Raw genomic sequence first — 27,529 nt, 5'->3', positions numbered from 1 at the left:
AATATCTCTGCTGTCTGAAAGGGCATCTACGGTGTTAGCTTTTAGATCTTCAATAAGTACTGTGGCGCAAGGAGTACCCACAAAGTTTTTAACGTGTGCACTATGACTGTCTGTTGCTGATCAAGAACGTTGCTAACATAAGAAACGTTTATCCCTCAAATGTTCCAGAGCATATAATGTTGTGGTTTGTATTATATACAGACTGATATTGCCAAAATCTGTTACTCTGGGAAAACCTTTAAACTGCCTTAAGTTGTTTGGGGTACCAGGTATAACATAGCAGCCTTCTGTCAAAGATGACATGACTCAGGTTAGATATCCTGTGAATTAACCAAGGTGTGGGGAGCTAACGGTGTGGGTTTAAAAAGTGTTGTATCAAAGTGTTATCACAAAGTGTTTTATCACGGTGTTATCACAAAATAAAAATAATTAAGCTTATATACAAAATGTATTTATTTAAAAACAATTTAAAACAGGTAGAATGTAAGTATAGAGCTCTAATACTTTAAAACATTAAATCAGTGTACAATTTTGTAAGGACAACATTGGAGAATTTTGAGCAGTCTTTTTGATTTGTTTTCAATCTGTTCATATAATTTGATTAGTTTCGTGTTTTGGTTAAAAAGTTTTTTATATGAATGTTTTACTTGTACTCACGTTTTAGTCCTGAATAAAAAACTTTTTAAAGTGGCCTTAATTTGTGTCCAGGATAGGCCGTTGAGGAGACAAAAGGAAATAGGTGACTGTCTTATGTTTAAGACGCTCCTTCTTTAAAAAAGGTCAGAAATGGCAACAAATATAAGAAAAGTTGTAAAGTTGTTTCTGTTTCAAAAGATTCTTTTCTTTTCGTTCCAATTCTTAGATAGTCTTTGAGGAGGAGAGACAATGTGTGTCTCTATATTTGATATGCTTGGAAAATTCGATATGCTTAAGGTTTCTTAGCCGTTTTTACTCGTAAGTGTGATGTTTGATAGCGAAATGAACTCGTTGGTCTCTGAGACTGTTTACCCTATTGATGTGGTAGATTTGATGTTCAGGGTTTGCAGGAGTCTCTAAGAGGCTTGTAGTGTTTGTTGGTATTGCAGTCTTTGGTCCGAAATGTATTCGTTGGTCTCTGAGACTGTTTACCCTATTGTTATGGTAGATTTGATGTTCAGGGTTTGCTGGAGTCTCTAAGAGGCTTGAAGTATTTCTGGATAATACTGTCTTGGATCCGATATCAATTTCGGAATACAAATAAATTATTTTGAAGATTCTGAGGACCGGGACAATTTTATCTGTCCGTAGAGGTCCCTTGTGGTAAAATGCTTCTTTTGCGCTTGTCAGCGTTCAAACGTTAGATATGGTGAATCCGTTAGAAAGTTCAAAATCCCACAGTGTGGGCATATAGTATCAAAAGAGGGTGCACACTCAGGTGGGCAGATCTACGCGTTTCGGCGGATGCCTTTATCAAGATGCCTCTGAGAGTGTTCGCGGTCATTTTTAAAGGTGTAGGTGAGTCTTGATTGGTCAATTTGTGTTTTTTTTGTTGACCAATCCTTGCTCATATTTTAGAGCGTTTTTTTCATTTAACATTTATTAGCGTATACTAAAAGATAGACAAGTTGTAATGATAATTAGTGTTAAACACTTTGTAAGATATAATTACAAATGTAATCTAATACTTGATCTGATGATTTATGTGTTTGTGTGTGCGCCCTCTGAATAAATTAGTGTTTGATGGAACAAATAATGAGACAAAAGTAATCAGAAGATGTGATAACTTGGGTTTAAAGGTTGAGCAATATGGTACTTATCTTTGAAATGTTATAGAGGTGTGTTGTTTAGAGTCTCAAGTTTTTTGTGTTTTTGTTCTTTATGTAACTTTTGTTGAAGATAAGGATATTATATCACTGGTTCTTCAAATATGGTTTATTTTAAAATTAACGTAATTTGTTATCGCAGTATAGAAATAGAGACTTTAAATCTGAAAGTTTAAATTAGAAAATTTAGATCGAACTCCATATTTAATCCATGTGGGTATAGAGTTTTAAAGGAGTAAATGTACTCCGCTTCTTTTCTAAGTAGGAGGTTTTCTAAATTACCACCTCTGGGATTGAGAAAAACTTTTTTGACTCCCCAAAATTTCATGTGGTGGATGTTGCCACTGTGATGTTCAGTAAAATGTTTGTATAAGTTGGTATTAGTTGATTTATGTTCTATATGATGAAGGTGCTCTCTTATGCGGTCTCTGAGCATACGGCTAGTTTGACCAAAATATTGTAAACCACATAAACACATAAACCACATAAACACCTCAAAATACAGAACAACAAAAAGTTTTTTTAGAACAGGCCCCTTTAGGGGAAGGAACTTCAAAAACCAATACACACTGCATCCTCCCAAAAAGAATCGTAAGAAACAAAAGAGAATTAGAGGTAGGAGAAAGGGAAGAAAACTTAGACAAAATTCCGAAAAGACAGAAATAAAACATACTGGAATATTTAATATAAGTCAACACCAACTAAACCCTCTCCAAGAATCAATTCTAAATAAAGGTTTGTTATTTGCACCCTCGTGCAAACTAAACAAATTCGAAACCCTCATAAACATAAATCAATACATACGCAAACTCACCTTAAAAAGATATTTTATCAAAAACCCACTTGAGAACAAAACCTTAAAAGACAACGAACAAAAATTTAAACATACAAATCTGAAAGCTCCTTCAACATTCTATCCTACAAACGAAAAAAGCGAAGACATTAAGCTTTTCGAAAAAATGGCTAAACAGGACATAGATAAACTAGATCAAAATAAATATATAAAATGGAACATGTCTCAAAGGGAACTAAAAATAATAAAAGATCTGAAAAACAATAAAGACATCACTATCAAACAAGCTGATAAGGGCGGAGGAATAGTCCTGATGGACACATCCTTCTATCTAGAGGAATCATACAAACTTTTAAATGACTGAACAACATATAAAAAATTGAGATCCAATCCCTTAAAAAATCAAACAAAAGAATTACAAGACATTCTCACAAAAGCATTAAATTCAGGAATACTCACAAAAAATGAATTTGATTTTCTAAATACCGTTAACCCCATCTCCCCCACATTTTATATACTTCCCAAAATCCATAAAAACTTAACAAAACCCCCAGGACGACCCATCATATCCGGTATAGGATCCCTCACATCAAATCTCTCCCAATATGTTGATTTCTTCTTACAGACATACGTATCCCAGCTACCCTCCTATCTAAAAGATTCCACCCAATTACTTAACATTCTAAAAGATATTTCTTGGAAAGAAAACTACCTTCTAGTAACATGCGACGTTAACTCCCTATACACTAACATAGATCATCAAAAAGGACTAAAAGCAATAAAATTCTTTTTAGACAAGGACTCAAATTTAAATGAAGAACAAAATAAATTTTTAATCAATTGTATCCATTTCATATTATATAACAACTCCTTTCTATTTAATGAAGAGATTTTTCTACAACATAAAGGGACAGCCATGGGCACAAGGTTCGCCCCCAGTTATGCTAATCTATTCATGGGCTATTTTGAACATAAATACATAAACTCTAGCCCGTGGGGGGCGAACCTTGTGCTATATTATCGCTACATAGATGACCTATTTATAATTTGGAAAGGCGAACCTGAACTACTAGAATTATTCCTAGAAGATATAAATAATAACACACTAGGCCTCAATTTCACTCATGAATTCAGTACAAATTCAATCAATTACTTGGACTTAGAAATAGAAATTAAAAACAAATTAATCACAACTAAAACCTTTTTTAAAAAAACTGATGCCAACAACTACATACACAATAAAAGCTGCCATTTAAACAAATGGAAAACAAATATCCCCAAAAATCAATTTACTCGAATTAGGAAAAATTGTTCAGACATTAACCAATACTCTACTCAATCTGAAACAAAGATTCATTGAAAAAAGATATAATATCCAATCATTAGATAGAACACAACTAGAGGTAAAAGAAATGGATAGAAACTCAATACTTGCACCTAAACAAAAGCCAGAAATTAACCCAAAAATAAACGATCCATTGTTTATACCGTTCATAACACAGTACAATTCACAACATTATGAAATAAAAAAGATCCTAAACAAACACTGGCACTATATCAAACAGGACCAAGTTATAGGACATAGACTGAAAAACCACCCAGACATCATTTTTAAGAAAGCAAAAAATCTAAAAAACATAATATCACCAGGTGAATTCAAGAATAAGGCTACTCATAACCCCAACATAATTGATCTTAATAATGAAAAAGTTGAAGGTTATTTCCCTTGCATATCCTGCAAATCCTGCAAACATAGTAGCAAGATAAAGACTTTAAAATCAACTAATAATAATCAATATATCAATATCAAAGAAATTATACGCTGTTCAGATAGGAATGTTATCTACTGCATACAATGTTTATGTGGTTTACAACATTTTGGTCAAACTAACCGTATGCTCAGAGACCGCATAAGAGAGCACCTTCATCATATAGAACATAAATCAACTAATACCAACTTATACAAACATTTTACTGAACATCACAGTGGCAACATCCACCACATGAAATTTTGAGGAGTCAAAAAAGTTTTTCTCAATCCCAGAGGTGGTAATTTAGAAAACCTCCTACTTAGAAAAGAAGCGGAGTACATTTACTTCTTTAAAACTCTATACCCACATGGATTAAATATGGAGTTCGATCTAAATTTTCTAATTTAAACTTTCAGATTTAAAGTCTCTATTTCTATACTGCGATAACAAATTACGTTAATTTTAAAATAAACCATATTTGAAGAACCAGTGATATAATATCCTTATCTTCAACAAAAGTTACATAAAGAACAAAAACACAAAAAACCTCGAGACTCTAAACAACACACCTCTATAACATTTCAAAGATAAGTACCATATTGCTCAACCTTTAAACCCAAGTTATCACATCTTCTGATTACTTTTGTCTCATTATTTGTTCCATCAAACACTAATTTATTCAGAGGGCGCACACACAAACACATAAATCATCAGATCAAGTATTAGATTACATTTGTAATTATATCTTACAAAGTGTTTAACACTAATTATCATTACAACTTGTCTATCTTTTAGTATACGCTAATAAATGTTAAATGAAAAAACCGCTCTTAAAATATGATGCAAGGATTGTGTCAACAAAAAAAACACAAATTGACCAATCAAGACTCACCTACACCTTTAAAAATACCGCGAACACTCTCAGAGCATCTTGATAAAGGCATCCGCCGAAACCGTAGATCTGCCCACCTGAGTGTGCACCCTCTTTTGATACTATATGCCCACACGGTGGGATTTTGAACTTTCTAACGGATTCACCATATCTAACGTTTGAACGCTGACAAGCGCAAAAGAAGCATTTTACCACAAGGGACCTCTACGGACAGATAAAATTGTCCCGGTCCTCAGAATCTTCAAAATAATTTATTTGTATTCTGAAATTGATATCGGATCCAAGACAGTATTATCCAGAAATACTTCAAGCCTCTTAGAGACTCCAGCAAACCCTGAACATCAAATCTACCATAACAATAGGGTAAACAGTCTCAGAGACCAACGAATACATTTCGGACCAAAGACTGCAATACCAACAAACACTACAAGCCTCTTAGAGACTCCTGCAAACCCTGAACATCAAATCTACCACATCAATAGGGTAAACAGTCTCAGAGACCAACGAGTTCATTTCGCTATCAAACATCACACTTACGAGTAAAAACGGCTAAGAAACCTTAAGCATATCGAATTTTCCAAGCATATCAAATATAGAGACACACATTGTCTCTCCTCCTCAAAGACTATCTAAGAATTGGAACGAAAAGAAAAGAATCTTTTGAAACATGAACAACTTTACAACTTTTCTTATATTGGTTGCCATTTCTGACCTTTTTTAAAGGAAGGAGCGTCTTAAACAGAAGACAGTCACCTATTTCCTTTTGTCTCCTCAACGGCCTATCCTGGACACAAATTAAGGCCACTTTAAAAAGTTTTTATTCAGGACTAAAACGTGAGTACAAGTAAAACATTCCATATAAGTAAACTTTTAACCAAAACACGAAACTAATCAAATTATATGAACAGATTGAAAACAAATCAAAAAGACTGCTCAAATTCTCCAATGTTGTCCTTACAAAATTGTACACTGATTAATGTTTAAAGTATTAGAGTCTCTATACTTACGATTCTACCTGTTTTTAAATGTTTTTTAAATAAATACATTTGTTATATAAGGCTTAATTATGTTATTTGTGATAACACCGTGATAAAACACTATTGTGATAACACTTTGATACAACACTTTTTAAACCCACACCGTTAGCTCCCCACACCTTGGTTAATTCACATTTTATCTTTAGACAGTCGTTTGAAGGAACAACTGTCAATAATCGTAGGGTCCAGAGCGTGGTTACAAAAACTATTTTCTTAGATAAAAATTATTTATCTCTTAATAGACACACACTAGGTGCACTCACTCTATATCTGTTCCGCTTAAAGCATGTTAGATATCCCTCTCCTCAATGATCCATAAGCAGGATCGATAGATTGTGCTGCTGTAACAACTCTGTTGGTTCTGGACCGCCAGTGTGAGTTAGCAGTCTGGGCTCATTGTGCAAAATTTGTGTACCGGCTGGTAGGCCCAAAGCCTCAACATCTATTAATTATGTAATATTAATTCAGTCTTCGCCCATTGTGACTAGTGTGCCCTTCGCAGCCTTTTAACGTATAATTGGGACGTCTTATTGTCCTACTAGCTCACTTTAGCTCTCACCCCATGAGGATAGCTCAGAGCTTTACAAATAATGCGGCCATTGTTCTCCGCCCCCCCCCCACTGAAATTGTATTTTTGATCAATTGTAAACAACATTACATTATTATGTTCATGTTTCACATATTAAAGGCTCTTTTAGGTATGTTAGGTTTACTAATGACACAACCAGTTTTTTTAAAAAGTAAGAAAAAAAAATGTATTTGATCATTTGTGCTCTATATACCAAGGTGTCATCTGAATCTCTATACAAGTGGGTGTATTTAATCCTTGTTTCTTAGGTGTTATATTATGGCCATAGCGTTACTGGTGTAATGGGCGTATCTTATTGTTCTTAACCAATAACAAGTAGCTAATCACTTTTTAAGCTGTGTGTACAGCGTAGCACCTTATGGCTATGATTACGGCGTCCAGACGAAATGCGTAAGTCTGTTGTGCTACCCTCATTTCACTCTGTGTTTCCTCCTGAATTTTACTTGCAACAATAAATTGAACTTTTTAATTGGAGCAAACCGTCTTTTTCTTCTTCTTCTACTGCTAAACCAGTGGCTTGCTCCTAGCACATAGGATTATTGCTGTGGATACAGCTACCGCTTCAGCACCGTACAGCCTGAATGTCCAGCCCATAACTGGTGACGTCATCTGTGTCATCCGGAAACTCATGTGAGGATTGCCTCCGGATTGCCTGCCATAGAGGGTGAGAGACGCCGACGAGCTCGGTGTAAGAGATCCACGGATCTGGGAAGATAGTCTTTGCTCCCTGGTAAGGCTTCTTTGATGTATTTCTACTGATTTTGAACATATAGCAGTGTCCAATGGGACTGAGACTGGTTCAATCGTGTACGTAACAGCAACTTTGTAGCGGTTTTGTACACAGCTACATCTGTTATATACAGAACGCTTTGGAGGTATTTGCTGTTAATCCAGGAGCTCCCAGGCCCGTTGTTTTTTCCTTGGTCTCCTTTCTATAACGATACTACTGGTGGTATCCAAGAACTGGGTCTTTGTAGAGTATTCCCATGCTTCATGTACCATGGAGGAAACAACTCAAGTTAAGTAAACTTTTTTTTCTTTGAGGCCAGATATGGCTCAATGTGACATGACACAAGATTGTGATCTTATATTTTGAGATGACAAAGGAGCCTTTTCTCTGAGCACATTGATAACATGGAGAACCTATTTTAAAAGAAATGAAAATACAGTGGGACATTTGGACTTTTGATAAATATATTAAGTCAGACATGATACCTACGGGTATATAAATTTCCCACTTTTGAGGTGGACCCTAGTGAAAAAGAATTTATTGATGCCTGGAATGACATACTGTCCAAATGTTCCTCAAGGTTGATGTTAATGTTGACTGCATATAAAAAAGCTTCTTTGGATAAAATCAAAGTAGAAATAGATGACTTGCAAATTGAACTGAACAAGAGGAGTATGGATCCAGACTTTATCAGGTTCAATGGTATTTTACAAGATTCAGTGGCAAGGGGCAAGTTATCTATTATGGAAAACAAGCACATTAAGTTTATTCAAGATAAAGCAGATTATTCTCAAAATTCTGTTTACATTTGGAATAGGAAAAAACGCAGTGAGTTTAGACAAAATCAGCCCTTCAATAGAAGAAATAGAAGGGGAGGGGAGGTAGGGGTCGTGGATTGAATATTATTGATTTTGATATATTCCAAACTTTACTTGATTTGAATCGCTTTGTTAGGAATTTGACCCTGAAAAGGCATTTCAGTCATGGGGAATCTTCTTTTGAGAATAATGTCACTCATCTCAATTCATCACTGCCTGAATTTGTTAACTTTAGTGAAACCTGTGATATGATATACATGAGTTTTTTTGGAATCAGAAGACATGGATGCAGCGGAGGAAGTGAATAGGGGTGTCTCATTCCGGAATAGTTCCTAGTTCTACCCTATACACAATAAGGGTAGTATTTTGGAAACATTCCATAAAAGGGTGGAAGGAGACCTCATGACATTGAAGGCCTCTGACAAACATAATAGAAATAACTTGTCTCGTACTCAAATAGAAGCTTTAAAATCCTTGGAAACCAATAAGAATTTGGTCATACGCCAGGCAGACAAGGGCGGGTCTGTCGTGGTTATGGACAAGACACACTATGTATTTGAGGCCCTAAGACAACTTTGTAATCCAAATGATTATGAGGTATTACCCAGGGATCCCACGTTGAAGTACAGAAAGGAGCTTGTGGACATATTGGACGATGGTGTTGAGCATGGTTTTCTGGATCAAAAACAGCTGAGTATTTGCATGTAAAATTTCCTAAGATTCCATTGTTCCACCATCTTCCGAAGGTCCACAAGTCCCTTACCAACATTCAGGGCAGACCAATAGTCAGTGGAGTTGATTAATTGCTTGAACACATTTCCCAGTGGCTTGATTCAATTCTTCAGCCTCTGGTAAGCTCTTTAGTGTCTTTTATTCAGGACACTAAACATGTTTTGAATTTAATCAGTCAAGTAACATGGGATAGGGGGTCTATATGGCTTACCATAGATGCTTTTGCATTATACTCCTCTATTCCACATTCTGAGGGTATAAAAGCAATCAAATTTTTCTTGCACATTTCTACTAATTATACGGCTGTTTTTCAAGAATATGTAGTTAGGATTGTAAAATTTTTGCTCACCCACTATTTCTTCAGATTTGAGGATTGTTTCTATCTCCAGAGATGTAGTACAGCTATGGGGGCAAAATTTGCCCCCCTCCTACGCCAACTTGTATTTAGGTTGGTGGGAGATGGTGCACATTTTTGGAGATATAAACCCATATAAGTCGAGCATAAGCTTTTATAAACGGTTCATCGAAGATCTGTTGCTGATTTGGACAGGCCCCACAGATTTGATACCTAATTTTGTTGAATATCTTAACAACAACAAATTGGGTTTAAAATGTACCTATGAATTTAATGCTAACAAGATCAACTTTCTTGATCTGTTACTCATAGGAGGGAAAAATGGTAAAATCACTACTGGTGTTTACAGAAAGCCCATCTCTGGGAACATGTTGTTACATGGTTCAAGCTGTCACCCTCAACATATTTTGTTTGCAGTGGCTAAGGGTCAATATACTAGAATAAGGAGAAATTACAGTGAACAGTCTGATTTCGAAGTAGAGGCTAATCATTTGGAGCATATACTCAAAGATTTAGCCTATCCCCTGAAAGACATCAAAAGGGCTAGAAAATGTGTACAAACTTAATTTAGAGAGACTTTTCTCAAAGATAGGATAGGCACTAGAATGGACAGATTCAAGGGTACTAATTTTGTGACCACATATAGTGCCCAGTATTTTGACATCTGCAATATTGTAAAAAAACATTTTTCAATTTTAGCTGCAGATGATCTGTTGCAATCAGCTTTTTCTAAAGGCATGAGGTGCTCTTATAGAAAGTGTCGTACTCTGGCATCTATTCTTTCACCTACTCAACTGAGACAGACCACAGAAGCGTCTAGCTCGTGGCTAGGTCACCTAGGCATGTTCAAGTGTGGACATTGGAAATGTAAACCCTATGACTTTGTACAGGCAACTACTAGTTTTAAATCTGAAGTCACAGGGTATGTCTTTAATATTAAATCCTGTCTTAACTGTACTACTACTGGTGTGATCTACCTCATAACCTGCATTCAATGCAAGGTACAATATGTAGGTCTCACCAGTAGAGACATCAATTCCCGTATTAGGGAACACTTGTCTACCATTACGAATGGCAAGTCCACTACTCCACTTGTACAACACTTTGCCATCCATCACAACAGCACACTTAATACCTTTAAATGGTCTGCAATAGAGAAAGTGAGGACCCCGATTAGAGGAGGTGATCTTGATCATTTACTGGCAAAAAGAGAAATGTATTGGATTTTTCGCATGGGGACTAGGATCCCTTCAGGTTTAAACTCGAGATATGATCTCATTAACTTTTGAGAATGATCTCCCTTGCATGTATTGTATAACCTTACCCCCATTCCTAGGTTATACAATAGTTTCATGATCATGGTTTTGCTGGTAATTATTTAATCTGAAGGATCTCTTCAATTATTTTGAGAATGTTTTACATTGTACATATTGTATAACCTTACCCCCCCCCCCCCTCCTGGTACTCCAATTGTTCTAAGATTATGTGCTTGCTGGTAACTATTCTCACCATATGTGTTTAACATTGAAGTTAATTTGAATAATTGCCTATAGCAAATATTATTTATTATTTTAACACGCACTCTCTATATGTATATATTTCCTACTTCAAGGTTTCACATATGATTGTAATATCTTTTTCAACCTTTTTAAATCTTTTCCATTTCCCTTTATAAAATTCATGGGAATATGCTGTTTTCCCTTTGAAATTGTATTTTTGATCAATTGTAAACAACATTATTGTGTCAACACACAATCGGTCTTTCTATTTTGATTTACATATAATGATATAATTTAAGCAATTGTTATAAATTTCTGTATTTTGTATTTATGTTCATGTTTCACATATTAAAGGCTCTTTTAGGTATGTTAGGTTTAGTAATGCCACAAACAGTTTTTTTAAAAAGTAAGAAAAAACATGTATTTGATCATTTGTGCTCTATATACCAAGCTGTCATCTGAATCTCTATACAAGTGGGTGTATTTAATCCTTGTTTCTTAGGTGTTGTATTATGGCCATAGCGTCACCGGTGTAATGGGCGTATCTTATTGTTCTTAACCAATAACAAGTAGCTAATCACTTTTTAAGCTGTGTTTACATCGTAGCACTTTATGGCTATGATTACGGCGTCCAGCTAAAACAAGTAAGCCTGTGGTGCTACGCTCATTTCACTCTGTGTTTCCTCCTGGAATTTTACTTGCAACAATAGATTGAACTTTTTAATTGGAGCAAACCGTCTTTTTCTTCTTCTTCAGCCCATCAATTTTTAACAGGAAATCACTAGTATCCCTAATGTGTTGGGGAGGGTATAAAATACCAGAATCATATACTCATTCTTTATCAGAAAATATTTTGTGCCCACATCCTTGAAGCCCTTTTCCACAATCTTTACAATTACCTATAAAATCTGCAATGTATAGAGGGAGTGATATATCGTGGGCAGCCAAAATATTGCTTCAATTGTGGTTCCAGAGGACTTTTTTCTTCAGCCTGTGATAAAATCAGATGCAGTATGCTATAAGGAATATGGTCATCCAAGGAAGTGATTGCATCAACACCATTGTTTGCAATTTGTGCTATAAGGCCTGGTCATTCGTACATTAATTATCCAGAGGCTCAGCATAATCAGAACCATTAAGTGGAAAATTCATTAGGTGATATAGCCTTATTACAGGTTGAAGGGCAACATAATGGAGTATCATGAATGTGGGAAGACATTAGAGCAGTTGAATGTTTCACTCTCCTTAGATGGCACGCTAATGTCACATGATTTATGACAAGAAGAAGGAAGATGTGAGTTCTTCAGATCCTATTGTCCTAAAATATCAGGAAGAGGATAAAGAATCTCATTGACAAGTTCAACAAAGAAAAGGGGAAAGTATAGCTCCTAAGTAGCAAAGAGTTTCTAAAAGCAAAGAGTACAGATTTGAAGCCTGGAAGTGGGAGTCTGGAGCTTAAAAACAGTTTCCAGCCCCTTGACAAATCACGGGGTGGCCAAGTAGAAGAGGCAACTTTTGTTAGTTTTGGGACTAGTGCTTTGGAGAGCATCGGCCTTTGGAATTGATAATTCTCATAATCTTCTTTGGTCACAGTTTCTTCACAGGAGGATTCCGGCGGGGTGAATTCCCTATCTACTGTAAAATTAAGAGATGGGGACATGTGATAAAGGATCCAGAGTTGTTTTTACAGTTTAATGTACACAGGACAGCCAACACCCTTTTATTGTGGAGATGGTACCCTCCTCCAAATAAGAGACGTTCATCTGTAAATAAGGGGTAAGAGATTAAAAGCAAAGAAAAAATCTAAATGACAATGAATGTATTTGAAATCTAAAAGCACTCAATCACTTCCAGTGTTAGGGTTGGCAACAATTAATATAAATAGTATAAAGTCAGAACAAGTTTGTAAAGAAAGCTTTTCTATATTATAGAGACTTGCTCCGGATTATTCTTTTCCTGCAATAGACTAGTTTGACTAGTATTAAGGATGTTCTTTCTTGTAGGAAACGCCGAGGTCCATAATTTTTGGTCCTTTAATACTGACAAATGTGGGGGGGTATGGCAGTATTGTTTAAAGTTATAATGTAATCGTGTCATTATTAATATATATGGTCAGCAAACAAAGTTTTACTATTCAACCATTTTTGCAGTGATTTTAACTGTACCACTCTAAGGGCCAGATTACGAGTGGAACACTTATTAAGTGTTTAATTGCGCTAGAAGCTTTTAGAGCTCATCGGGTTGGGCTTGTATTATGAGTTGAAAGTAAACTGTTTTCGCTCTCGGGCTAACCCGACGAGCGCAAAAGCCAAACTTAGAATAATGCGTGCTTATTCACGTATTGCCTTATAGAAGTCAATGGAGCAAACCTAACACCCCACTCTCGTGCAAACTTGATTGCATATTCTCATGTACTCTAACCCAACATGAAAATATGAATATTTCTTATTCCAATGATCTTCACATAACATATGTTCTATTTATTCATAAATTAATATTTTTACATATATCCTAATGTATTTTTGTACAATATTTATTTATACACATATATATATATATATATATATATATTACCGCTAAAGTGCAGAAATCGTTAATGTGCACATTACCTAGCTAATCTGCAGATTAACTGATTTGCTCAGTTAAAGTGTGGAATCCGCACTTTACCTAGGTAATGTGCACATTAACGGCTTCCGTGTAGTTAAAGTTGGAAAAGTTTCTTTCTCTCATGTAAACTGTTGAAAAAGAAGCTGAAGAATCTTCCGATTTCGGCCGAGGGCAGATACGCTCCAGAGTGCTCTGTTCTAATCAGAGCCTCGGGCGCCGCGACTGCCTCTGGGAACCTTACCATGGGTCACAGCCCGCACGTCTTGAAATTCTCTGTCTGGGAAATTATCTATCGAATCTGTCTATTTATTATAGATTCAATAGATAGATAGATAATTTTCCCAGACAGATAATTTCAAGACGTGGCGGGGCTGCGACCCATGGTAAGGTTCCCAGAGGCAGTTGCGGCGCCCAGGCTCTTATTGAACAGAGCACTCTGGAGCGTATCTGCCCTCGGCCGAAATCGGAACATTCTTGGCTTCTTTTTCAAATAAACAGTTTACATGAGAGAAACAAACTTTTCTAAAAAGCTAAAAAGTGCATTTATTTTGCACTTTAACTAGTGCTAGTAGGTAACTTGCAGATTAGCTAGGTAATTTGAGAAATTAAAAAATTTTCTGCACTTTAACGGATCACCATAGATAATCAGCACATTACTAGATAATACTGCAGAAAACCTGATTCTGCACTTATAGCTGTATCATATATATATTATAGATATATATTATATATATTAATTATATATATATATATATTTATATATAATAAAAAGGTGGCCAAGCTTGTGGCTTTAACAAGAAGGATAGTTAATTTGATTCAAAATAAACTATTTATCTGTTACACAGTAGGTTTCACACAATTAGCTTTTTGAGTCACAAAACAAATCAAAACAAACACCTACTCCTAACTCAGGAGGCTAACTAAACTTTGAATAATTCCTAACTACTTTACTGGAGAAAAACTGTCTAAACTGTCTCCAGTAAACAACTGCAGTACCTTCTTTGTCTCTTTCTGTGTTTACAGGCAATCTGTCAGGTGATTCGTCCTCACAGGAGGAAGAGAGAGACAAACCTGTGCTCTCAGAGCAGCCTTTTGCTAGCTAGTTAATTGCACTAGCTGAGAGCACCTGAAATATAACTGTTCTCATTCTGGAAACATAGAGGGCTCCATTCTCCTGCTAACCTATATATGATCCCTGACCCTGTCACTATATATATATATATATATATATATATATATATATATATATATATATATATATAGGCATAGATATATATATATATACAGGGAGTTCAGAATTATTAGGCAAGTTGTATTTTTGAGGATTAATTTTATTATTGAACAACAACCATGTTCTCAATGAACCCAAAAAACTCATTAATATCAAAGCTGAATAGTTTTGGAAGTAGTTTTTAGTTTGTTTTTAGTTATAGCTATTTTAGGGGGATATCTGTGTGTGCAGGTGACTATTACTGTGCATAATTATTAGGCAACTTAACAAAAAACAAATATATACTCATTTCAATTATTTATTTTTACCAGTGAAACCAATATAACATCTCAACATTCACAAATATACATTTCTGACATTCAAAAACAAAACAAAAACAAATCAGTGACCAATATAGCCACCTTTCTTTGCAAGGACACTCAAAAGCCTGCCATCCATGGATTCTGTCAGTGTTTTGATCTGTTCACCATCAACATTGCGTGCAGCAGCAACCACAGCCTCCCAGACACTGTTCAGAGAGGTGTACTGTTTTCCCTCCTTGTAAATCTCACATTTGATGATGGACCACAGATTCTCAATGGGGTTCAGATCAGTGAACAAGGAGGCCATGTCATTAGATTTTCTTCTTTTATACCCTTTCTTGCCAGCCACGCTGTGGAGTACTTGGACGCGTGTGATGAGCATTGTCCTGCATGTGAAAATCATGTTTTTCTTGAAGGATGCAGACTTCTTCCTGTTACCACTGCTTGAAGAGGTGTCTTCCAGAAACTGGGCAGTAGGACTGGGAGTTGAGCTTGACTCCATCCTCAACCCGAAAAGGCCCCACAAGGCTCATCTTGATGATACCAGCCCAAACCAGTACTCCACCTCCACCTTGCTGGCGTCTGGAGTCAGACTGGAGGCTCTCTGCCCTTTACCAATCCAGCCACGGGCCCATCCATCTGGCCCATCAAGACTCACTCTCATTTTCATCAGTCCATAAAACCTTAGAAAAATCAGTCTTGAGATATTTCTTGGCCCAGTCTTGACGTTTCAGCTTGTGTGTCTTGTTCAGTGGGTGGTCCGTCTTTCAGCCATTTTTACCTGGCCATGTCTCTGAGTATTGCACACCTTGTGCTTTTGGGCACTCCAGTGATGTTGCAGCTCTGAAATATGGCCAAACTGGTGACAAGTGGCATCTTGGCAGCTGCACGCTTGACTTTTCTCAGTTCACGGGCAGTTATTTTGCACCTTGGTTTTTCCACACGCTTCTTGCGACCCTGTTGACTATTTTGAATGAAACGCTTGATTGTTCGATGATCACGCTTCAGAAACTTTGCAATTTTAAGAGTGCTGCATCCATCTGCAAGATATCTCACTATTTTTGACTTTTCTGAGCCTGTCAAGCCCTTCTTTTGACCCATTTTGCCAAAGGAAAGGAAGTTGCCTAATAATTATGCACACCTGATATAGGGTGTTGATGTCATTAGACCACACCCCTTCTCATTACAGAGATGCACATCACCTAATATGCTTAATTGGTAGTAGGCTTTCGAGCCTATACAGCTTGGAGTAAGACAACATGCATAAAGAGGATGATGTGGTCAAAATACTCATTTGCCTAATAATTCTGCACTCCCTGTAGGCATAGATATATACAGAAATATATATAAATATATATATATATATATATATATATATATATATATATATATATATATATATATATGAATATCTATTTAGAAATACATAAAACCTTCTGCTATGTGTAGAACATTAGAAAATATCCAATGATATAGAAAATATCCAATGAGCGGCAGTTGTGTGGGTGAAAATGCCTTGTTGATGTCAGAGGTCAGAGGAGAATGGGCAGACTGGTTTGAGATGATAGAAAGGCAACAGTAACTCAAATAACCACTTGTTACAACCAAGGTATGCAGAAAACCAACTCTGAATGCACAACATGTCAACCTTAAAGCAAATGGGCTACAGCAGCAGAAGACCACACTGGGTAACACTCATGTCAGCTAAAAACAGGAAACTGAGGATACAATTCGCACAGGTTTACCAAAATTGGACAATAGAAGAATGGAAATAACGTTGCCTGGTCTGATGAGTCTCGATTTCAGCTGTGACATTCAGATGGTAGGGTCAGAATTTTGCGTAAACAACGTATGGATCCATCCTGTCTTCTATCAACGGTTCAGTCTAGTGGTGGTTATGTAATGGTGTGGGGTAAATATTTTTGGCACACTTTGGGCCCCTTAGTATTAATTAAGCATGGTTTAAACACCACGGCCTACCTGAGTATTGTTGCTGACCATGTCCATCCCTTTATGACTACAGTGTACCCATCTTCTGATGGCTACTTCCAGCAGGATAATGCACCATGTCACAAAGCTCAAATCATCTCAAACTGGTTTCTTAAACATGACAATGAGTTTACTGTACTCCAATGGCCTACACAGTCACCAGATCTCAATCCAATAGAGCACCTTTGGGGTGTGGTGGAACGGGAGATTTGCATCATGAATGTGCAGCCGACAAATATGCAGCAACTGCGTGATGCTATCATGTCAATATGGACCAAAATCTCTGAGGAATGTTTCCAACACCTTGTTGAATCCATGCCATGAAGAATTAAGGCAGTTCTGAAGGCCAAAGGCGGTCCAACCCGGTACTAGCAAGGTGTACCTAATAAAGTGGACAGTGAGTGTATGTCTATATATGTGTACATATGTGTTTATATGTGTATATATGTCTTTAAATACATATATTCACATATAAATACATATGTATACATTTGATATATATATACATGTTTGTGTGTATATATGTTGTGACAGAAAGCAAGGCCTGGTTATAAATGGAAGATATTTAAGACCAAGCATTGTACATGCTATTTCTCCTTTCAGTTAAAACCCTAGGGAGAGAGAGTGTGTATTTGATTATGCAGTTGATAAACTGTGTTCTGGGTCCCTGGGGTTTGAGATAATTGGAGAGAGGGTGGGCCATTATCCCAGACAGCTGTGAAGCTGTCCAGCAGCTAACCGCAGGTGTGGCTAATTAGAAGTTGTGAGGGTTTAAATAGCAGCCTCACTTAGGCCTAGGTCAGAGAGTTACACAGCTACAGAAGCTGGTGTGTGTTTTTTACACTGTGTTAAAAGACTTTTGTTCCTGTGAACTGTAAAAGGACATTATTTTGACAAAGCACTTGTGGAATGCTGTGAAGTGCTGGGACATACTTGAAAGTACTGACATTTACAAAAAGTACTTAACATTGCTGCAGAGGAAGGATTTCCCTCTTTTGAAAATGAACTGCCTGTTTGTTGTTGCTGTGAAAAATAAAGCCTTTTAAACTACAGTGGACTGTCCTGTGATGCATTTGTGCCCTAGAAGACCGTGGTTAAAGTGTTCCTGTTACACTTGGTGGAGAATCCGGCTAACCACGTTGTATGTCTGTGGGCATAATAATCTGCAAGCAACATAGAGGAAGTCATTAAAGCTTTGATCCATTCTAATGCTATACAGCAGGAGACTAACAGAAAAGCTGCTGAAAATAGTGCAGCACTGCAACAGTTGGTCTTGGCCCAGTCAGAGAGTGCTATGCTGCTGGCTAAATCACAGAAGGAGAACACTGAATTGTTGATACAACAGATGGCTGCTGTGCAAGCTGAGACATTCAGGAAGACCCGGGAAGAGCAACAAAGAGCTACACAAACTTTGCAATGAGAGGTTCAAGCCATATCAGAAAAACTGAACTCTGAATATGTTGGTAGCAGCCAAGGTTCCAGTAATAAGGGCTAGTCATTATCTTCAAAAAATGACAGCAGCTGATGATGTTGAGGCGTATCTTTTGGCATTTGAACACACAGCAGAAAGAGAAAAATGGCCGACAGTTGAGTGGGCGAGTATACTTGCGCCATTTCTTAGTGGTGAACCTCAGAAGGCCTACTATGATTTAGAGCCAGCACAAGCCAGTAACTATGAGAAATTGAACGCAGAAATCCTTGCATGCCTGGGGGTGACTTTGGGCAGTCCGTGCACAAAGATTCCATTCCTGGATGTTTTCATCTCATAATGCTGCAAGATCCCAGATGTTCGAACTTATACACCTTGCCAGGAAGTGGCTGCAACCAGAGGTTAATTTGGCTACCAAAATAGTGGAACTACTGGTGATGGACCGGTTTCAGCGTGGATTACCTGCATCCCTGCGGTGGTGGGTTAATCAAGGTGATCCTCAAACAGCGGATCACTTGATTGCATTGGTCGAAAGATTTATAGCTTCAGGAGAAGTTTTGCAACGATCTTCAGTGGATCATCCCCACAATCCCAAGTCCCAGAGCTTTACAAGAACTGGTAAGACTGTTCAGGGGATAAAGGGGATAAGAGAGCAGCAGGTGTATAGGCAAAACACTAGAGACATTTCCCCAGGAATTAAGGAAACTTTTAAATATAACCAACCTGTAAGATGTTTTAAATGTAATGAGGTTGGGCATATTGCTAGAGACTGTGATAAAGACGAATTTATGGACTGTAATGTTGCACATTCACTATTGTCTAATAGCAACAGCTCTGTTAATAATGATTCCCATTGGTGTACTGTGACGGTTAATGGTAAAGTGTCTAGGGCTTTGCTTGATTCAGGAAGTATGGTCACACTAGTGGCTAAATCTATAGTACCAGGTGCAGTATTAGCTTATGGGGAAAAAATGGAAATTATCTGTGTTCATGGAGATAAACAGGAATATCTTACAGCTGAGGTGGAGATGACTACAGTGTACCCATCTTCTGATGGCTACTTCCAGCAGGATAATGCACCATGTCACAAAGCTCAAATCATCTCAAACTGGTTTCTTAAACATGACAATGAGTTTACTGTACTCCAATGGCCTACACAGTCACCAGATCTCAATCCAATAGAGCACCTTTGGGGTGTGGTGGAACGGGAGATTTGCATCATGAATGTGCAGCCGACAAATATGCAGCAACTGCGTGATGCTATCATGTCAATATGGACCAAAATCTCTGAGGAATGTTTCCAACACCTTGTTGAATCCATGCCATGAAGAATTAAGGCAGTTCTGAAGGCCAAAGGCGGTCCAACCCGGTACTAGCAAGGTGTACCTAATAAAGTGGACAGTGAGTGTATGTCTATATATGTGTACATATGTGTTTATATGTGTATATATGTCTTTAAATACATATATTCACATAAAAATACATATGTATACATTTGATATATATATGTTTGTGTGTATATATGTTGTGACAGAAAGCAAGGCCTGGTTATAAATGGAAGATATTTAAGACCAAGCATTGTACATGCTATTTCTCCTTTCAGTTAAAACCCTAGGGAGAGAGAGTGTGTATTTGATTATGCAGTTGATAAACTGTGTTCTGGGTCCCTGGGGTTTGAGATAATTGGAGAGAGGGTGGGCCATTATCCCAGACAGCTGTGAAGCTGTCCAGCAGCTAACCACAGGTGTGGCTAATTAGAAGTTGTGAGGGTTTAAATAGCAGCCTCACTTAGGCATAGGTCAGAGAGTTACACAGCTACAGAAGCTGGTGTGTGTTTTTTACACTGTGTTAAAAGACTTTTGTTCCTGTGAACTGTAAAAGGACATTATTTTGACAAAGCACTTGTGGAATGCTGTGAAGTGCTGGGACATACTTGAAAGTACTGACATTTACAAAAAGTACTTAACATTGCTGCAGAGGAAGGATTTCCCTCTTTTGAAAATGAACTGCCTGTTTGTTGTTGCTGTGAAAAATAAAGCCTTTTAAACTACAGTGGACTGTCCTGTGATGCATTTGTGCCCTAGAAGACCGTGGTTAAAGTGTTCCTGTTACACTTGGTGGAGAATCCGGCTAACCACGTTGTATGTCTGTGGGCATAATAATCTGCAAGCAACATAGAGGAAGTCATTAAAGCTTTGATCCATTCTAATGCTATACAGCAGGAGACTAACAGAAAAGCTGCTGAAAATAGTGCAGCACTGCAAAAGTTGGTCTTGGCCCAGTCAGAGAGTGCTATGCTGCTGGCTAAATCACAGAAGGAGAACACTGAATTGTTGATACAACAGATGGCTGCTGTGCAAGCTGAGACATTCAGGAAGACCCGGGAAGAGCAACAAAGAGCTACACAAACTTTGCAATGAGAGGTTCAAGCCATATCAGAAAAACTGAACTCTGAATATGTTGGTAGCAGCCAAGGTTCCAGTAATAAGGGCTAGTCATTATCTTCAAAAAATGACAGCACCTGATGATGTTGAGGCGTATCTTTTGGCATTTGAACACACAGCAGAAAGAGAAAAATGGCCGACAGTTGAGTGGGCGAGTATACTTGCGCCATTTCTTAGTGGTGAACCTCAGAAGGCCTACTATGATTTAGAGCCAGCACAAGCCAGTAACTATGAGAAATTGAACGCAGAAATCCTTGCATGCCTGGGGGTGACTTCGGGCAGTCCGTGCACAAAGATTCCATTCCTGGATGTTTTCATCTCATAATGCTGCAAGATCCCAGATGTTCGAACTTATACACCTTGCCAGGAAGTGGCTGCAACCAGAGGTTAATTTGGCTACCAAAATAGTGGAACTACTGGTGATGGACCGGTTTCAGCGTGGATTACCTGCATCCCTGCGGTGGTGGGTTAATCAAGGTGATCCTCAAACAGCGGATCACTTGATTGCATTGGTCGAAAGATTTATAGCTTCAGGAGAAGTTTTGCAACGATCTTCAGTGGATCATCCCCCCAATCCCAAGTCCCAGAGCTTTACAAGAACTGGTAAGACTGTTCAGGGGATAAAGGGGATAAGAGAGCAGCAGGTGTATAGGCAAAACACTAGAGACATTTCCCCAGGAATTAAGGAAACTTTTAAATATAACCAACCTGTAAGATGTTTTAAATGTAATGAGGTTGGGCATATTGCTAGAGACTGTGATAAAGACGAATTTATGGACTGTAATGTTGCACATTCACTATTGTCTAATAGCAACAGCTCTGTTAATAATGATTCCCATTGGTGTACTGTGACGGTTAATGGTAAAGTGTCTAGGGCTTTGCTTGATTCAGGAAGTATGGTCACACTAGTGGCTAAATCTATAGTACCAGGAGCCAAGTATTTAGCTTATGGGGAAAAATGGAAAATTATCTTGTGTTCATGAGATAACCAGGAATATCTTACAGCTGAGGTGGAGATTGAGACTCAGTGAGGTAAATTAAAATGTTGTGTGGGTGTAGTACCTAATGTAGCCCATGAGGAGGTTGATAGGGAAGGATTTTCCAAAATTACCTGGAGTAATGGGATCTCCTGATATTTATTGTATTTCCTTTCTCTGGAACTGATTTGAAGGGGGGTCCATTTGAATAGGAGGAAAAAATAAGATTTATTGCCCTATGCCTGTATTAATAGGTGATCAACCTTCTCAGAGTAATGAAGTACCAAGTACTAGCTCAGAAAATATTGATGATTTGATCAATCTGGTTGGTGGCCCTGGTATTTTTTTAAGCCCAATGGGAGGATCCAACATTGGTAGAGGCAAGAAATAATATCAGGGTTATAAATGATTTTGTGACACTGCCAGGAAATGGTATTTACCCTATCCTTATTTTGAAGCAGTTAATGATTTGGTATATTGTGTAAAGAAGAAAGGAGCAGACATTGTTAAACAACTTTTGGTGCCCCCGACTTTTAGAAACACTGTATTAAATCTTGCACATAACCACATTCTAGGGGGGCATTGGGAGTTAGAAAACCAAAGAGAGAGTTCTTAGAAGGTTTTATTGGCCAGGGATATTTGTAGCCATCAAGGATTATTGTGCTTCATGCCCTAAGTGTCAACTTACAGCTCCAGCTAAAGATTTTCGTAACCCTTTAGTGCCCTTGCCTATAATTGATGTGCCTTTTGAAAGAATTGCTATGGACTTGGTGGGTCCGCTGGTTAAATCTTCTAGAGGACATCAGTATATACTGGTAATCCTTGATTATGCTACACACTATCCTGAGGCAGTTCCCCTTCATAACAGGCTCTGCAAAGAGTCCATAGCAAGAGAACTCATGCTACTGTTTAGCAGGGGTCGGTGATACCTAAGGAAATTTTGACAGACCAAGGAACTCCATTTTATGTCCAGGGTACAAAAGAATTGTGTAAGTTGTTTGGCATAAAACAACTATGATCTCAGTATATCACCCTCAGACTGATGGGTTTAGTAGAAAGGTTTAACAAAAGTCTCAAAAGTATGCTAAGAAAGGTAATTGACACAGATGGGAGGAAATAGGGACCTTCTGTTACCCTATTTTAATGTTCTCTATCAGGGAGGTTCCCCAGGGCTTCTACAGGTTTTTCCCCATTTGAACTTTTATTATGGGGCAGCATCCAGGGGATTACTAGATATAGTTAAAGAGACTTGGGAGCAAGAGACAACACCTTACCAAAGTATTATTGAACATATTTCCCAAATGCAGGATCGTATGGAAGCTGTCATGCCCATTGTAAGGGAGCATATGGGAAAAACACAGGAAGCACAAAAGTACAGCTACAGCCATAATGCTAGAGCCAGGGTGTTTCAACCTAGGGATAGGGTGTTACTTCTGGTCCCTACAGTTGAAAATAAATTCTTGCTACTTGGCAGGGCCCATATGAGATAATTGAGAAAGTGGGTAATGTCATTACAAAGTAAGTGTCAGCCAGGGAAAAGGAAACCTGAGCAAATTATATCATATACATTGTGTTTAAAACCTTGGAAAGATAGGGAAGTTTTTAGTTGCCTTAAAACCTACAGAAACTCCCTGTCACTGAACCAGTAGGTAAATATACCTGAAACCCTATCTGTACATCAGAAGCGAGAGGTCAAAGATTTTATTAGATAAAACAAGAAGGTATTTTCTGTGGTACCGGGAAAAACGAATTGTTATTAAGGCATGACATAATAACAGAACCAGGAAAGAAGGTCTGCCTTAAACCCTATAGGGTCCCTGAGGCTCGTAGAAAGGCTATTAAACTGGAGGTAGAAAAAATGTTAAAGCTTGGGGTAATTGAGGAATCACAAAGTGAGTGGAACAGTCCAATTGTGCTTGTTCCAAAGCCGGATGGTTCATTAAGGTTCTGTAATGACTATCGTAAGCTTAATTGTGTTTCCAAATTTGACACCTATCCAGTGCCTAGAGTAGATGAGTTGATAGAAAGGCTAGGAAAAACATGTTATCTCACTACAATTGAATTTAACGAAAGGGTATTGGCAGGTGCCTCTCACTAGTCAAGCAAAGGAAAAGACAGCTTTTTCAACCCAGAGGGCTTATTTCAGTATACGGTGTTGCCATTTGGTTTACATGGGGCCCCGGCAACATTCCAGAGGATGATGGATAGAATTCTGAAACCCCATGTTCATTATGCGGCAACATATTTGGATGATGTTATAATTTATAGTACAGATTGGAAATACCGTCTTCCAAAAGTTCAAGCAGTACTTGATGCAATACGGTCCGCTGGGTTAACTGCCAATCCTGCAAAATGTACTGTTGGTTTACAGGAAGCTAAGTACTTGGGTTATACTATTGGTAGAGGATTAGTTAAACCTCAGACAACAGAAGTAGAGGCCATACAGAACTGGCCGCAGCCTCTAACTTAAAAACAAGTAAGAGCTTTTATTGGGATAACTAGTTATTATAGAAGGTTTATCCCAAATTTCGCTACAATTGCGGCACCCTTGACAGATCTCACAAAAGCAAGGGCCCCAATTATGATAAAATGGTCCCCAGAAGCAGATCAAGCTTTTAAGCATTTGAAAGATGCCCTTTGTGCCCATCCAATTTTGGTAACCCTCAATTTCTCTAAAGATTTTATTGTACAGACAGATGCCTCTGATGTTGGTTAGAGGCAGTTCTCAGGAGTGTCAGGGAGAAGAGCATCCTGTCCTTTTCCTAAGCAGAAAACTTATTTCACAGGAAAATAACTATTCTATAGTGGAGAAAGAATGCCTTGCCATTAAGTGGGCTTTAGAGACCCTTAGGTACTATCTGTTGTGAAGAAAATTTAAATTAATAACAGATCCTGCTCCTCTCACATGGATGAGTCAGAATAAGAAACAAATTCAAGGGTTACTAGGTGGTTTCTTAGCTGGCAACCCCTTCAATTTTACTGTTGAGCACAGGGCTGGTCTTTTGCAGGGCAATGCTGATGGTTTGTCTCGGGTACATTCATTGATATCCATGGTTGCTCAACCCACTGGATGTGAGTTGGGCGGGAGGATATGTGACAGAAAGCAAGGCCTGGTTATAAATGGAAGATATTTAAGACCAAGCATTGTACATGCTATTTCTCCTTTCAGTTAAAACCCCAGGGAGAGAGAGTGTGTATTTGATTATGCAGTTGATAAACTGTGTTCTGGGTCCCTGGGGTTTGGGATAATTGGAGAGAGGGTGGGCCATTATCCCAGACAGCTGTGAAGCTGTCCAACAGCTAATTAGAAGTTGTGAGGGTTTAAATAGCAGCCTCACTTAGGCCTAGATCAGAGAGTTACACAGCTACATAAGCTGGTGTGTGTTTGTTACCTTGTGTTAAAAGACTTTTGTTCCTGTGAACTGTAAAAGGACATTATTTTGACAAAGCACTTGTGAAATGCTGTGAAGTGCTGGGACATACTTGAAAGTACTGACATTTACAAAAAGTACTTAACATTGCTGCAGAGGAAAGATTTCCCTCTTTTGAAAATTAACTGCCTGTTTGTTGTTGCTGTGAAAATAAAGCCTTTTAAACTACAGTGCTGCATTTGTGGCCCTAGAAGAACCGTGGTTAAAGTGTTCCTGTATAACATGTAGAATTTGCTGTCCCCTCACAGCCTTAATGTCTAACAGTTGGCAACAAAGTAAGTACACCCTAAGTGGAAATGTCAAAATTGGGTCCAAAGTGTTAATATTTTGTGTGGCCACCATTATTTTCCAGCACTGCCTTAACCCTCTTGGGCATGGAGTTCACCATAGCTTCGCAGGTTGCCACTGGAGTACTCTTCCACTCCTCCATGACGACATCACGGAGCTGGTGGATGTTAGAGACCTTGCGCTCCCCCACGTTCCATTTGAGATGCCTCATCTGATGCTCAATAGGGTTTAGGTCTGGAGACATGCTTGCCAGTCAATCACCTTTACCCTCAGCTTCTTTAGGCAAAGGCAGTGGTTGTCTTGGAGGTGTGTTTGGGATCGTTATCATGTTGGAATACTGCTCTGCGGCCCAGTCTCTGAAGGGAGGGGATCATGCTTTGCCTCAGTATGTCACAGTACATGTTGGCATTCATCGTTACCTCAATGAACTGTAGCTCCTTAGTGCCGGCAGCACTAATGCAGGCCCAGGCCATGACACTCTGACCACCATGCTTGACTGTAGGTAAGACACACTTGTCTTTATACTCCTCCCCTGGTTACCACCACACACGCTTGACACCATCTGAATCAAATAAGTTTATCTTGGTCTCATCGAACCACAGGACATGGTTCCAGTAATCCATGTCCTTAGTCTGCTTGCCTTCAGCAAACTGTTTGCAGGATTTCTTGTGCATCATCTTTAGAAGAGGAATCCTTCTGGGATGACAGCCATGCAGACCAATTTGATGCAGTGTGCGGCGTATGGTCTTAGCACTGACAGGCTGACCCCCCACCCCTTCAACCTCTGCAGCAATGCTGGCAGTACTTATACGTATATTTCCCAAAGATATAACGCTGGATATAACGCTGAGCACGTGCACTCAACATCTTTGTTCGACCATGGAGAGGCCTGTTCTGAGTGAAACCTGTCTTGTGAAACCGCTGTATGGTCTCGCCCACTGTGCTGCAGCTCAGTTTCAGGGTCTTGGCAATCTTCTTATAGCCTAGGCCATCTTTATGTAGAGCAACAATTCTTTTTTCAGATCCTCAGAGAGTTCTTTGCCATGAGGTGCCATGTTGAACTTCCAGTGACCAGTATCAGAGAGTGTGAGAGCGATAACACCAAATTTAACACACCTGCTCCCCATTCACACCTGAGACCTTGTAACACTAACGAGTCACATGACACAGTGGAGGGAAAATAGCTAATTGGGCCCAATCTGGACATTTCCACTTAGGGGTGTACTCACTTTTGTTGCCAACGGTTTAGACATTAATGGCTGTGTGAATTATTTTGAGGGGACAGCAAATTTACACTGTTATACAGGCTGTACACTCACTACTTTACATTGTAGCAAAGTGTAATTTCTTCAGTGTGGTCACATGAAAAGATATAATAAAATATTTACAAAAATGTAAGGGGTATACTCACTTTTGTGAGATACTGTGTATGTGTATATATATATATATACACAAATTTTTCGACATGTATATGTATGTATCTCTGTTAAATCCCTTTGCCTGACTTTTTTTTCTAACACCTAAGATCTCATTTCTTTATGCCTTTATAACTTTTATGTGCAATATTTTTTCTTAATAATTTTACTAGATAGTGTTATTAGGAGTGTAACTATACTTTGTAGTGTATTTTTTATTTGTTTTGTGCAACTTTTATTTTTGTGAAACAGCTAACCATAGCTCTGAAGTCACAGTAATAATTCTATCGTAAATCGCGATTGCACTCAAGCGATCGCATTTACTTTCAAATCGTAATACAAGCGATACGATCGATAAGCCCGACGAGCACAAACACTCACGATAAACCCACGAGCAAACGGTTGCGCTGCACTCATA

This window comes from Bombina bombina, chromosome 1 (assembly GCF_027579735.1).
Source record: "Bombina bombina isolate aBomBom1 chromosome 1, aBomBom1.pri, whole genome shotgun sequence".
Classification (NCBI taxonomy): domain Eukaryota; kingdom Metazoa; phylum Chordata; class Amphibia; order Anura; family Bombinatoridae; genus Bombina; species Bombina bombina.
Note: the sequence above shows the minus strand (reverse complement) of the source record.